Raw genomic sequence first — 14671 nt, 5'->3', positions numbered from 1 at the left:
AAAGAGATATGAAATCTTTGAAAAATCTTTCAAAACACTTTGTTTAGGGGTTTGGAGTTGAAGAAAAGAGGAAAGGAGATAAGAAAACTAGTTTAAAAGAAAGTTCGGCATGAATCCGGTTGAACCGAATCTGCGCAGCTTCACCAAAACAAGCATAACTTTTGCACATGAGGAATTTTGATGCAAGGTTGGCGCCATTGGAAAGCTAACTTCCGGAGTTTCGATTTGAACACAAGAATGACCTGAAAAGGAGTTTAGAATGAGGAGTTATGGCTATTTGAAGTTGGACCTGGAAAGCAAAATTTTCCTAAAGTAGCAGGTCGACCAGAAAAGGTGGCTAGCCGACCACCCTCTCCTGAAAAAGTGGTCGGCCGACCAGGAAAAGTAGCAAGCCGACCAGGAAAGGTGGCCGGCTGACCACTTATGCCCAGAAAGCTCAAAATTGATAGATATTTTCCCTCCAGCTGTCTTCCACACCCTCCAGTTGTCCTATAATCAGATATTTTCGAGCCAACTCTCTTTTTTGCTAGATATGATGATATATCTCCCATTTTTCAAAGAAGAACTTCTTGGAGAGGCTTGGGAGCTTCTCACTCTAAAAAAAGTCTCTCTCTCTCTACAACTTCTAGACCTGAAACCTCTGCCTCTCTCTCATTCTCTTGCCCTTGTGTTCATAGCAAAAGCTATACTTGGAGATATACCTCTCCTTTGCCTAAGCACCCATGATCAAACTCAACTACCATTGGGCTGAGGTTCTTTGAGGATCATTTTGAGCTCCAAAATCTGGTTTTAGCTTAGAGTTTGGACCCCTTTTGCTGCTAGAGTTCTTGGCTACAAGGGTAACATACTCTTTCCCTCTTTTGGTCTTCATTTTGCTCCTTATTTTTGCCATACTTGAAAGCATTTCTGGACTTTGTCATAAACTGAAAAGTGTCATATTTTGAGTTCCTCTTAAAGATTGTATAAGGACACTTTTCTGTTTGAGGCCTCCTAAACCCTTGCATGCTTTACCCCTCTTTGTAGGCCTATTTTGCATCATATCTTAGTCCTAATTGTGAGCACTTTTGAGATTTTCTATAAACTGTAAAGTGACTTATTTTGAGCTCTTCTTCAACTTTGTTAAAGGGCACTTTACTGTTTGAAGTCATTTACTTCCTTGTTTGTTCAATCTCTCTTTTAGGGCTATTTTTGCATCCTATTTTAGCCTTACTTGTGAGCATTTTCGAGATTTGCTATAAACTGGAAAAAGTCTTGTTTTGACATCCTCTTCAAGTTTGGTTAAGGTCCCATTTCTGTTTGGGGCCATCTTCCCTCTATGCATGCTTCATCTCTTCATGATTAAGGCTATGCATTAGAGCACTTGCATTGGCCATGGTTTGGCCTCTTAGCCACTGAAATCCAGTGGAATTTCAGTGGCTTAGATGTATTTTTGAGGGCCAAAATTAGAGGGGGGTGACCCCCTCTCTCCTTGTCTTGTTTGGTGGTCTTTTGGGCCTTCCAAAGGGACCCTATTTTGCATGCATTGAAGTCTTGTTTCAGGCCTCATTCAGTGAGTTTTAAGGTCTACCTTGGCGCTGTCTAAGGCCCTTTTGGCCATATTTTATGTCTACAATGCATGTGTAGGGCAATCCCATCCAAGGCCTTTCAAAGGAGCCTTTCTTTGCATGTTTCCTAGACCCATTTTAGATCCAATTTGGTGAGTTTTAGGGCTGTCATATTTGATTTCCAGAGTTGGTTTTGCCATGCTAAGTGTCTATCTTGTATGTGCTTAACAACCCCTTGCAAGGCCCTCCAAAGAAGCCCCTTATTTTTGCATGCATTGGCTGCATTTCAGTGATTATTTGGGCATATTTTGGCATGTTTTATTTACTGTTTTTGGCTGGTTTGATGAGTTCTCATTTGCTTCATATACATGCCATGTAAACCATACTTGCTAGCCAATGTTGCATGCTATTTTAGTCCATCATGTTAGCATCTTTTGGTCATGTTCTAAACTAGAAATGTGCATGTTTTGGGACTGTCTTGGCTCTGTCTTTTGACTTCATGATCAAATAATGCTTGCTTTGTATACTTGTGGTTCAATACATGTGCCTAGTTTTGAGTTTCAGGGCTTATTCCATGCATCGGGTGCCATATTTCCATGTTTCGGGACCATTTAGCATCATGTTTTAGTGCTGGAAATTACATGTTCATAGGCCATCTTTCATCCCTTGCCATGCTTTGGTAGAGTGGCATTTGATGCCTTAGGTTTGGTCCTCAGTATGCGTGCATGTGTGCACGCATTTCGATCGTCTCATTTTCATCTAATGGCCACTAATGTGAGTGTGGCTGAGGTCCACTCATGTTGGTGCAAGTCTATCGCGCATTGTGTATGCCATTTCAATCCATAGCATTGCGTATGCTAGGTTGCATCTTAGAGCATTGTGTATGCCATGTTACATCACGCGCATTGTGTATGTCATTTTAGTACAGAGCATTGTGTATGCTAGGTTGCATGTTAGTCGCATTGTGCATGCCATTCCATTTGCATGGTGCTTGGAATAGGGTTTAGTCCAAGCACGAAAAGTGAGGGGCGTTTCGTACTCCAAGTGATGAAACGTGCCTCGATTCCCGGTCCCCGACATTCTTGATTATCTATGATAGAATTGTTGGCTTCATATGTTCATACCCGCATTCATGTCATATTAAAATGTGCAATTCGGTCTCTCGGCCATCATGCATCGAGATGCATGATTGGTGGCTCGAGAATAGGGGGCCACACTCCCTAGAGCTTGTGCAAGGACGGGGAGGAGTTGTCACGCACACATATGTTGAAAATACATTGCTTTCTCTCTTTCTTGCATTTGTTGCAGAAAAACCAGAGTCCAGGGGCAGAAAGTGGTCGGCCGACCAGGTTTTCTGGTAGGCCGACCACCCTTTTTGGTTTTCACCATGAGGGGTGGTCGGCAGGTGTTTCCCAAGCCAAGAGCTGGTCGGCAACCTTCCCCAGGTGGAGTTTCAGCCTCTTGGAGCTTTGTGTAAGTTTCTGAAATCAGCTGCAAACAATGGCGGGACAAGGCATCGCGATGGAATTTACCGACAAAGCGCATCGAGCATGCATGCATTCATTGTCATCCAAAACAGAGCCGGGGCAGTCCATTTGCATGCCAGTTTATAGCTTACTTAGCTAATTTGTTCGTTAGTTAGTGGATGTGTAATAATTAGCTGTAATTCGTTATTCATTTCGGACTGTATTATTTATTCGGACCCTCCAAGCAAGGGCACAATTGTAATAAGTGAGCGTGCGTGTGATGTATGTCTTCTAACCCCACGTCTTTCTCCCTTTTATTTACCTGCTTATGATGGTTAGATTAGGGCATGTTTCAATTAGCATACTTATGCTTGCATGTTTGCATCATTCATCTGTCTTGCATGCACCGGGCTTGGCGCACCATACTAACTGCATTTGTATTTCAATTCCAAATTGAATACTTGTTAGTTGTAGCATTTCATATGCCATCTTTAGAATAGCCAAGCCTATCTTAGTTGCATTAGGCATTTCTGTATAGTTAGGATCATGCATAGACTTCTAACATAGCTTCTGTTTTGGCTTGGAGTACTCGGTAAGTTTTATGCTTCAGCATCCTTGCATGTGTGTGAGTGACTGCCATGATAGCATGCTTACCATGAGGCTATTTGCTTATATGATATACATGCCTGAATGCTTGTGGGTGAAGGTTGGGTTATTTGGATTGGAACAATTCATCAATTGTGAGTTTTAAACCCACTAGATAGTGACAAATCACCTTGTTTTCTAAGCCCACCTAAGGGTGGCAAATTCACATTTTAGCCTACTTGCGAGTAGCAAACCACTTTAAAAAACAAACATGAAACGTTTTGTTCCAATTCAGACGATCCAGTCTATACTTGTATGCTGTGCGCATCACATAGTAAATCTAGGCTAATAACCAGAATAAAAACGCATAATGTTTTCAAAACTAGATATCATGGTTAGTAGAGGCCGATCTTTGATCGAGCGAGCGGGGGTGCTCACGAAGTGACCTTCCCCAATCGTACCCAAGTTCCCGAGCCGAGGCAACTTTGGTGATGACGGACACGTGGTCTTAGGCAACGAGTCAGGGTTTCCTAAATTTCCCAAAATAAAATATTTAGATGGCGACTCTGTATCTGGCAAAGCAGTCCATGTTTGGTACTTCTTTAAAAAAATCTGTTTTCAAAAACAATTTGCCGGATTTGGACTCTTTGATGATTTATCGGTCTTGCATTGCACTTTGCGAGATTAGATACAAGACCGTGACTTTGAGTCCTGAACTGTAGTGAGCCCAATGAACAAAACGGGGGGGGGGGGATTTCCTCCCGGGACGTTCGGGGACGTCTACAGTTTCTGGCGACTTCGCTGGGGAATTTAGAGAACTTGACTCGAACTCATGATATCTTGTTCTGACTACACTTATGTGTTTCTTTGCATTGCATGTGCATTGGTGCGCCTAGGGCACCGTGTTTGCCATCTGCTATTCCTGAACGGTTTGCCGGAGGCTTGCTTTGTCAAAGCATGCCATAAGGCTGACCGGTTACGGGCTCTGCCAGTATGGGAGCACAAACCCCGGTTTTACCGGAGCACCCTTTTCGACCATTCGACCTAGTGCATATTCAGAATCCATAGTGGCCATTCCAAGCTAGGATAGGTTGCTTACCCGATTGTAGGTTGTTTGAAACCACTGCGTGCGTAATGAAACCCTAGCTCCTGACAAAATAGGACAGGGAAACCCTACCCCAACATAGGATGTTTTGGCTCTCACTTGTTTGCTATGTGCTCTAGAGTGTATCTCTACAGGGAGTGCATGTATCAGCTTGCAAGTTTGATTATCAGGCCTGTGGGCATCAGGATCAGTATTTGGGGAATCAGTTTTACCTGAGGGTATCAGTTTACAGGCAGAATTTTGGGGCAGAATTCAGTAGGAGGCACAGTCATTCTAGTATGCTCATATATGTTTTGGTGAAATCAGGCTGAGGTGCTGTCTGTTTTCTCTTTTGCAAGGTAGTCTTGGAACCATAGCTTCAGAAGGCTCCGATATCCCCCCGGGTACATTGGACTAGTGCTGATAGACTTTATTAGGTCAGAAATTCAATTCAAGGGAAACCAGTGTTCTTTCGCTGAGGCAAGGCAAAGAAAGGCCAGTCAGGGCTCATCGGTTCATCTGATCCGTCAGTCGCCAGTCACATCACCTTTGTTCAGACTCAGCAGACCATGATGGCATAGGGTTCGGAAGAATTTGTGGCCGTGATAGCAGCATTAAATCAGGAAACTGCCATGCAGGCTGAGACCAGTATTGAAATGCAATGTCCATCTGGGGCATCTGCCTCACATCCAACTTTGGGACCCCAGCCAAACTTTGACCCACTTCCGCCAGTTGAAGATTTGCAGTGTCCGAATCCTCGAGAAAGGTTGACTCAAGCTCAAGTGCTCAGACCCCTGGTGCAACCTAATGAGAGGCTTTATTCCCTTGATGTTAATGAGCTTAATTCGACTGTAGTGAAGATTGCGAACCTTGAGAAGCAATTCAAAAAGGCACAGGGCCTTAACTCCATTCCCGACATTGAGGATGGGCACATCGAGGCTGCCGTTCGGCTCCCAGACAGATTCAAAACGCCATATATTGATCGTTTCGACGGGTCTGGAGATCCAATGGTACATATCCGGCTTTTCTTGGATATCCTGAAGCCGATAGGTCTGACTAAGCCACAGAAACTCTCTCTGTATGGAAGAACCCTGTCGGGTGTAGCAGCCACTTGGTATGCCAAATTGGAGAATACAGTGAAGCAAAACTGGAAAGAACTGGCTGGGGCCTTTGTCGATCAGTATTCCTACAATACCCAAGTTGAAATGACCATCCAAGAGCTTGAAGCAACTCGCCAGAACCCAACAGAGCCTTTTGTGGAATTCGTTGCGAGGTGGAGAGCAAAGGCAGCACAAATGACAGATCGTCGCCCTTCTGAGAGGGATCAAGTGCAGATGATGGTGCGAAACCTCGAGCATGATATGTTACAAAAGTTGATAGTCGCTCCGCTATTCACTTTCAAAGTTTGCATGAACTGGGGGTTCAGATCGAGAATGCGTTCAACAGTGGGATCATTCCCAGAACAAGTGAAGCGACAAGGAGGGTGATTTCAGGGAGTGCCAATGCTGGTAGTAGCGCTATTCCCAAACCCGCAGAAATCAATACAGTCGCCACAGCCAACCCTTTTGCCAATCCAAGCCTACAAACCGCCGGCCCAGCCCGAGCTCAGGGCAGAACTTTCACCCCTCTCTATATGAGCCTGACTAGCGCACTAAAAGTCTTGATGGAAAGAGGGTATCTCAAACCCCTCGATCCTCAACCTCTGCCTGACCCACTCCCAGCCAGACATAACCCCTCCAAGTACTATGTGTACCATCAGCAGCGCAGTCATGGCACCGACCATTGCTACCGCCTTCGTCACGAGGTCCAAAATCTCATCGACAACCGGACAATAGCTCCACCTCCCTATTGACCAAGTACCTTATCCACATCTCAATTTAATCCATACACTGGCCGTCCCTTACGACCCCAGCATATACATCACCCCAGTCCATCTACCCAAGCCTGAGGTGTTTATCCCAGAAAGCATGGACTTATGCATGATGGGTGCATCTGAACCCCAATTATCTCAAACTTGTGAGCCCACCACTTCTGAGTTGATGAGAATGATCGAAGATCTTCAGAGAACTGTGGCAGACTTAGCCTTTGGAATTTTGGCTCCATCATCGACCACATCACAGGCTAGAAGTTTCAATCCAAAAGGCTCCTTAATCTTGGAGCAAGCTGTAACTGAAAAGGGCCAACCTAAAGCCATCTCAGATCTGGGTGTTAGCGTGTCGACAACAACTGGGCTCCGCTCGGATATAACGACCCGATCCTTTGATAAAGTGGAGGCCAGTGGTAAGAACAAGGTAGGGGTAGACATTGATCCCCATGAACACCTCATGTGGGCTGTTGAGGCTTTGAAAGCCGAAGGACTGAACAAACAGCAAGTGATTGCAGTTGTTGCAAAGGCTATGGATGACACTTTCGCTACTCAAGTTGGGGGTAGTCTGAATCAAAGGGAAAACTGGGAGAAGGACCGTCATACCAGAGACGATCCTGTTAGCTCTAATCCTCCACTCGGAAGAGATCAGCAAGCCAAGCCAACACCTGCCAATCTCTTTTCGGTGCGCCCAGCAAAAATCCACAAACCTTGAATTACCAACCCCGAGGTCGGAGGGTCTTCCATACCCTCTATATGCCTTTGTCCAAAGCTCTCCAAATCCTTGTTGGACAAGGCCATCTCAAACCCCTTGAGCCTTGGCCTCTCCCAAACCCTCTTCTGGCTACACATGATGCTACCCAGTACTGCGCGTACCATCAGCAAACTGGCCATACTACCGACAACTGCTTTCGTCTTCGCCACGAAGTACAGGATCTGTTTGACAACGGGGTTGTCCTCCCGCCAAGCTCTGCAAAGTCTATCGGCACTGGATCGGTGAACTTGGGGGATAATGTGAGTATGTGATCAGGGGATGAGCCACCTGCGGGCGGCGCTCGATTAACTCCAGACGTGGGAATATCATGCACTATTCTGAGCAATATGCAAACACCAGTTTTTGTGCTTTCTAACTTGGGTATTTAGTCACTCTTGTTGTTTTGTATAGAGTCAGTCTTTTTGTTTTGGGTCTGTCTTGTTGTATCGAGTCAGTCCTATTTTGTTGGAGTCGGGTGATTTCGGGGGTGTTACCTCGGACATCACTTGCTTGTTTTGTGTTTGTCTTTTCGTTTTCTTTTGAGTCTGTTTCTGCCTTGGAGCCAGTTGTGCCAACAGATTCTGATTGAAATAGCAGTGATTTTCGCACTCTTGTGTTTACTTCTGCCGTGTGCTAGTTGTGCCGGGATTTGAATGAAACGGCAATGCATTCCACCTGCTCTCTTGTGCCTTGAAATTATTGCATTGACCTAAGTTTTTCAAAACTTTTTTTGAACACTGCGGTGAAAACGAAGAGGAATGAATTCCTCGGGTTTTGCAAAAATTTGATCAATTGAGAGAAAGAGAGGCATGCTAAGCCCTTAATGAATGAAATCATGCTTGTTAATGTGAGTACTGGGAAGAATCCTGGCTTGATCCAGATTGGTTCTACACTGTCTTCAGCGCGAGCGACTGGTCACTTTCTTAAAAGATTTCAAAAAAATGTTTTGCGCGGTCCTGCGAAGACCTGTGTGGAATCTCTCTTGAGATTGTGCAGCCTAGGATCGCTCTCAGCCTCGAGACTCCACCCCTCTTGATTTCAAAACTTGAACTTGGATTCAGAATGTTCAACGGTCAACTACAATGTAAGGCCTGTGTGGCCGGATCAAAAGCAGCCCGTGAAGTAGTGGCGACAAAGTCAGATCAAGAAGCTTGCGAAGCTAGATCAGGAGCACCCCTCGAACTAGGGCCAAAACAATTTCAAATGTGCTCGAAGAGTCAAAGATGAAGATCAGCGAGAATGCCAAATCCCAGAAGGGAGAAAAGAAGAAAGTATTGGTGAAGGACAACCAAGTTCCTATCCACAACACTAGGGGCAAATTCAGCCCCCCATTGGATGGAGTCTTACATCATCAGCGAACAACAGCCATTCTCCTGGATTCAGATGGCTTCGAGATCTCAAACCATTCCATATGGACAAAAGCTACACTTTTACCCTTGAGAGGCTCGCTGGGCCGAAAACCCGGAAGGGCGACCCAGACAAAAATTAGAGCAAGAAAAGAAGGAAAAGAACAAAAAAAAGAAAAAATGCAAAAAAAAATGAAGAAAATACAAAAAATGAAGAAAAAATTGAATTAAAAAAAAAGAAATAAAAAAATTGGAAAGAAAAGAAAAACAGAGCTCGCAAGGTTGAAAACTCGGAAGGGCGGCCTTGGCAAAAGTTAGAGCGCAAAAGGAGAGGTTAATACCCGAGTGTACCTTAAGCCCGAACTACGTAAGGCTTGATTCCCATCTTTGGGATACGTAGGCAACTTCATTCTGAAGTCCAGCCGCAAAACACTTCAAATTCGACTATGTCCATGTGATGGTTCTGATCATCTTCTGTATCCGAGAGTCTGGTTGTGTTTGTCGCTCTGAGGACTGACTACAATGCGCTGCGGTGCCGTTCAAACAAGGGGCAACTTTCTGTTGCCATACAATGTACTGCGGTGCTATTCAAACAAGGGGCAACTTTCCGTTGCCATGCAGTGTCCTTCAGATGAGGAGCAGTTTGCCATTGTTATGGATCTGAGGTTGTGCATCTCAAGAGTAGGTTCCGTGCTTGTTGAGCAGTGACCATTTGCAAAAACAGTTTTTGAAAATTTTTACTGAGGTTGACTAATTTTCTCGAAAATTATTCCATCTTTTTCTAAAACTTGACCTTTTTCTTGGATCCAAAAAAGGAAAATTTTCAGTGCTCATAACCTGACTTTCATGATTTCAAATCAAAAATCGAACAAGCATGTTAATCTAACCCTCATTTTGGTTAAAATTGTTTTAGCAAAAGCCAAAAACAAAAAATGGCCAAAATGATGAACTAGGGGCACAATTGAGTCAGGTGTTCTGTCTTTTCCCCCCATTGTCAACATACTTGCCAGAAAGGGCACTCTACTTGCCGAAAAGGGCACTGTATTCGCCAGAAAGGGCACAGCGGAAGCTGACCGCAAAAGGGCAGAAAGCTCTCACATCCTCCAAGCAACGAAGAATCAAGCCAAGTGCGAAGCACGAACTGGAATGGGGCAATATATTCCACTCCCTCATCTGGACAGATCTGATCACGCCTAAATTCCCCAGCAGAGCATCGTCAACCAATGTCAGCTACAGATTTGCTACACACCCAGTTGTAGCGCAATTCCTCTGTGGAAGGAATTCACTAGCTGTGCGCAGAAGAAAGAGAATCTAGCAGAATGCTAGAGGCAAGAGCCCGCAACTTCTTGTTTATCCATCAACCATCCAGGGGAGGGATGAAAAAAAATGAGAGATTAAAGAATAGAGAGATGTGCGCTGAAAGAAGAAGTGAGGAAAAGGATTTTGTGAGAAAAGTCGAGCCTGAGAGCCGAGTGATGTGAGAATCACAAATAAGAAATGGTGGGAAACAATATCCGGAGAAACTGGCTCCTCGTGCACCGAGAGGTCTCTTGCCTTTGTAACATAGCTGAGTGTTGTGTTTGTGCGTTTGTGCATTTGTGTTTGTCTCGATTCTTGTTTTGAGTCGTTTGAGTGTCAACAGATGTGTTTAGGTCATTTTACCTTGTTTTTCCTTTGTTGAGTTGTGTTTAGGTTGTTCTACCTTTGTTTTTCATTATTGAGTCGTTTTGGCTGTGGTCAGTTGTAGGCTCAATACCCGGTTGAGAACCTTTTTCTCATTTCAATTTCAAAAATCGTTTTGTGCTCAGAGTGCCGTGTCGTTCTCCACATTTGTGCAAAACAGGATTGGTTCTTTCATAAAACCGCAGAGTTCAACCCAGGTCATGTGTGAATACTAAAGCAAGGACCTATCTGAAGCTATTTAGGTTTCGAACTGCAAAGCAAAAGAAAAGAGGAAAATTTTGGAGCATCTTAGCATGTTTCAACTTTAGCAAAATCCGAGACTGCATTCCAGGTGCATCTTGTTAGGCCACGCCTTCCTCTGGAGTATGAGTGTATCTCGACCCCATGTGTAAGCCTGCTTCATGTCAGAATGGCAGTCCAAGCAGCACCCGAGGGTTTCACATGTAGATGTTATCTCTCGCTAATATGAACAGGGTATGCCCTTTTTGAGCTGCGTGTGTTGTGAAGTCCTTTAAGAGGCAAATCAGAGGCACCAAAGTACATTTTTGATGCTCCTCTATTGCATAGAATGTGAAATTTCATATATACTGTTGTTGCATGCGTGCCGCGCATCGTTATGATTCATGCGTAGAATATGCTTGCTTTCGATTCCGCATAGAATATGCTTTGTTTGTCTCATACATAGAATCTGCTTTCAATATTGCATAGAATGTGCTTCCATACTTGCATAGAAAATGCTCGTATCTATTGCGTAGAAAATGCCCCCATACTTGCATAGAAGATGCATTTTATCGCACTTTCTTGTGCATTTTATCTCACTTGCACTGTCTTGTGCACTTACACTTTGTATCTCACTAGCATTGTCTTGTGCATCTTGTGGTTGTATCTCACTCGCACTGTTTTGTGCATTGCATATCAATTGCGCTGTTTAGCATATCGCACTATTTTGTGCATTTCAAATCAATCGCACTGTTTAGCGTATCGCACTGTTTTGTGCATTTCAAATCAATCGCGCTGTTTAGCGTATTGCATTGTTTAGTGCATTTCAAATCATTCGCGCTATTTTGTGCATTGCACTGTTTTGTGCAGTTGACATTCGCGCTATTTTGCGCATCGCACTGTTTTGTGCAGTTTATCATTCGCGCTATTTTGCGCATCGCACTGTTTTGTGCAGTTTATCATTTGCGCTATTTCACTCACCTCAATCGCACTATTTTGTGCAGTTTACATTCGCGCTATTTTGCGCATCGCACTGTTTTTTGCAGTTTATCATTTGCGCTATTTTGCGCACCTCAATCGCACTGTTTTGTGCAGTTTACATTCGCGCTATTTTGCGTATCGCACTGTTTTGTGCAGTTTATCATTTGCGCTATTTTGCGCAGCTCAATCGCACTGTTTTGTGCAGTTTACATTCGCGCTATTTTGCGTATCACACTGTTTTGTGCAGTTTATCATTTGCGCTATTTTGCGCACCTCAATCGCACTGTTTTGTGCAGTTTACATTCGCGCTATTTTGCGTATCGCACTGTTTTGTGCAGTTTATCATTCGCGCTATTTTGCGCATTGCACTGTTTCGTGCAGTTTACATTCGCGCTATTTTACACACCTCAATCGCACTGTCTTATGCTTTGCATATCGCATCGCGCTATCTTGCGCACCTTACCTGCACTTGTTAGTGCATTGCATCGTGCTACCTTGCGCACCATACCTGCACTTGTTAGTGCATTACATCGCGCTATCTGGCACACCTTACCTGCACTTGTTAGTGCATTGCATCGCGCTATCTTGCGCACCTTATCTGTATCACACTGTTTTGTGCATTCACCATGCTGTAGACACCCCATTTTTGACCGACCTTAAGACTCAGACGTCACCGATTGAGCGCTTGGTGATATTACATATTGTGCTCGTTCAGAAGTTTCAGAGTCGTGGCCGTGAGCCTTGCCTCCGGACTTCCGAACCCTCTTCTGTGCCTTGCCTCGGTTTGCGAACCAGACTCGGTTTTCTCTATTTCTTTTCCCGAGGGGAGGGAGAGGTCCCATAGACCATCTCTCAGTGGCCGTGGGCTACATTTTGTGGCCGCAGGCCATTTTGCCCATTTCGGAGTCCGGTTTCCGATTTTTCGGAATCGTTGGCCGTGTGCCTCGGTTCGGGACCGCCTAACCATCTCCGTTTGTTCTGATTTTTGGCATGCATCTTATTTTCTCCCTTTCAAGGGACACTGGGGTCTGAGAAACCCACTTCGTGGCCGAATGCCACTTTCGGTGCTTAACAGCCCATTTTTGGGCCCCGAACTGCGTGTTTTGGCCCCCGAGCTTCGTTTTGCATCGGTTTTCGTTCATTTTTGGCAGGTACCTCTGTTTTATCACTGGGAAGGCCGTAGAAGGGTGGGAGGCCAGTAATTGTTGCAGCAACCAGTTATATATCCTCCGACGCCCTCCGATGCCCGTTTTTCACACTTCTGGGCTAATGTTGAACACCTTGGGGCCACTTTCTTGAACTTTGGACCACATATTTGTGATGTACACACTTGGGAGGATCCTAAAAGTTAGTGGCTGGCCAGTAATGTTGCTTGACCCTTTTGAACGCCTCCTTCCGGGCTAATGTTGAACAGCCTAGGCCCTTTTTCTTGAATTTTGAACCATAGGGTTGTGTTGTACACACATGGGAGGACCCTAAAAAGTGGTGGTCGGCCACTATTTCAACTTGACCCTTTTGACCCCTAGCCGGCCGGCTAGGGGAGGTGGCCGGCCGGCCACCTGGAGCTCCAAAAACCAGCCGGCCATGATCCTTACAACATCCACTTTACAGCTGTATAGCTGTTTCCCCCTGAAAATATCCCAATCCGAGAGATATTTTGTGGGGGAAAACTTGCCTAATTTTCCCCCACCTTTGCCCCTCCTCTACTCCCCCTTTTTTGTCCATATAATCAGCAGGCAACATAGAGTAAAGGGGTTAGAAAATTTGCTCTTCAAGCTTGAATACAAGAATCCCTCTTCATCTCCCTCATTTCCTTGAAAAACTTCCAAGTCCTACACCACCAATCCTTCTACACCACCACCCCCCACCCTTCCATCCTCTATTCCAGAAGATTGAAGGTGTTCTCCAAGGCCTAAGGAGCCACAAACTCAAGCCAAGAGGCAACCAAAGTCAAGTCTTCAAGGGTAAGTTCACTTTCCCTCTTTTCTAGCTTATTTTTGCAACATTTCTTAGCCTCTCTTTCTTGTATATTTGAGCTCCGACCAAAACTGAAAAGGTCATTTTTTTGAGCTCTTTTTCACTTTTTCTTAAGGGCTCAACCCTGTTTGAGCCCCCCATCTTGCACTTGCTTCAATGCCTTCCTTAAATGCTATTTTCTTGCATGCTTTGGCAGCCCATTATGATTTCATTTTTTGGCGTTTTACAGAACTAAAAACAGGCTTATTTTGAGCCCCTCTTCAACATTAAAGAAGGGCTCAACACTGTTTGGGACCTCCATGCTACACTTGCCTTTATATTCCCTCTTTGGTCCCCATTTTTGCATGCTTTGGCAGCCTATTGTGCTTCGATTTTTGGCCTTTTTACAGTACTAAAAATAGTCTTATTTTGGCCCATTATTCATATTTCATTAAGGGTCTTTGGCCGTTTGTGGAATATTTTGTATACTTTGTGTTATAGCCTCTTTTGAGCCTCATTTTGCATTGCATTTCTAGCATGTTTGTATACTGTTTTGGGGTTTTTACAGTTCTGTAAATAGTCATATTTTTGGTCCCTCTTCAATGTTGTAGAAGGGAATTTTTCAGTTTGGGCTTTGCATATACCACTTGCCTCTTTGGCCACCTTTTGGCCCTTTTCCTTGCACAAAAGCTTAGCCATATCTATGTTTGTTTTTAGGGTTTTTACAGCTCTGTAAAGTGACTTATTTTTGGCCCCTCTTCAATGTTGTTTAAGGGCCCTAACATATTTGGAATTAACAGCTATGAGTTGCTTCATAATCTCATGTTTAGGGCTATTTTTGCATGCCATTGTTGCCCTATCCTTGCTTGCTGTTTGGCCATGATTTGTACTGGTAAAATGCTTAGTTTGAGGCTGCCTTGCTTCTGTCTTTTCATCTCATGTACCAATTATGCATGCTTTGTATAGCTGTAGTTCATTCTATGTGCCTAATTTTGCATTTCGGGAGAGATCCCATGCATCGGGTGTGTTTTCGTCTCATTTCGGGGCTGTTTTCCCCCACATTTCATTGCTGAAAATCCATTAGCATGCTTGCATATGCCATTTCCATGCCATTGCATTGCGTATGTCATTGCCTCAGTTTGCGTGCCCGTGTGCACGCATTTCGAGGCACTTCATTTTCATCTATCGG

The sequence above is a fragment of the Camellia sinensis genome, chromosome 3 (assembly GCF_055761805.1).
Source record: "Camellia sinensis isolate YWXY chromosome 3, ASM5576180v1, whole genome shotgun sequence".
Classification (NCBI taxonomy): Eukaryota; Viridiplantae; Streptophyta; class Magnoliopsida; order Ericales; family Theaceae; genus Camellia; species Camellia sinensis.
This window is presented reverse-complemented; position numbering follows the sequence as displayed.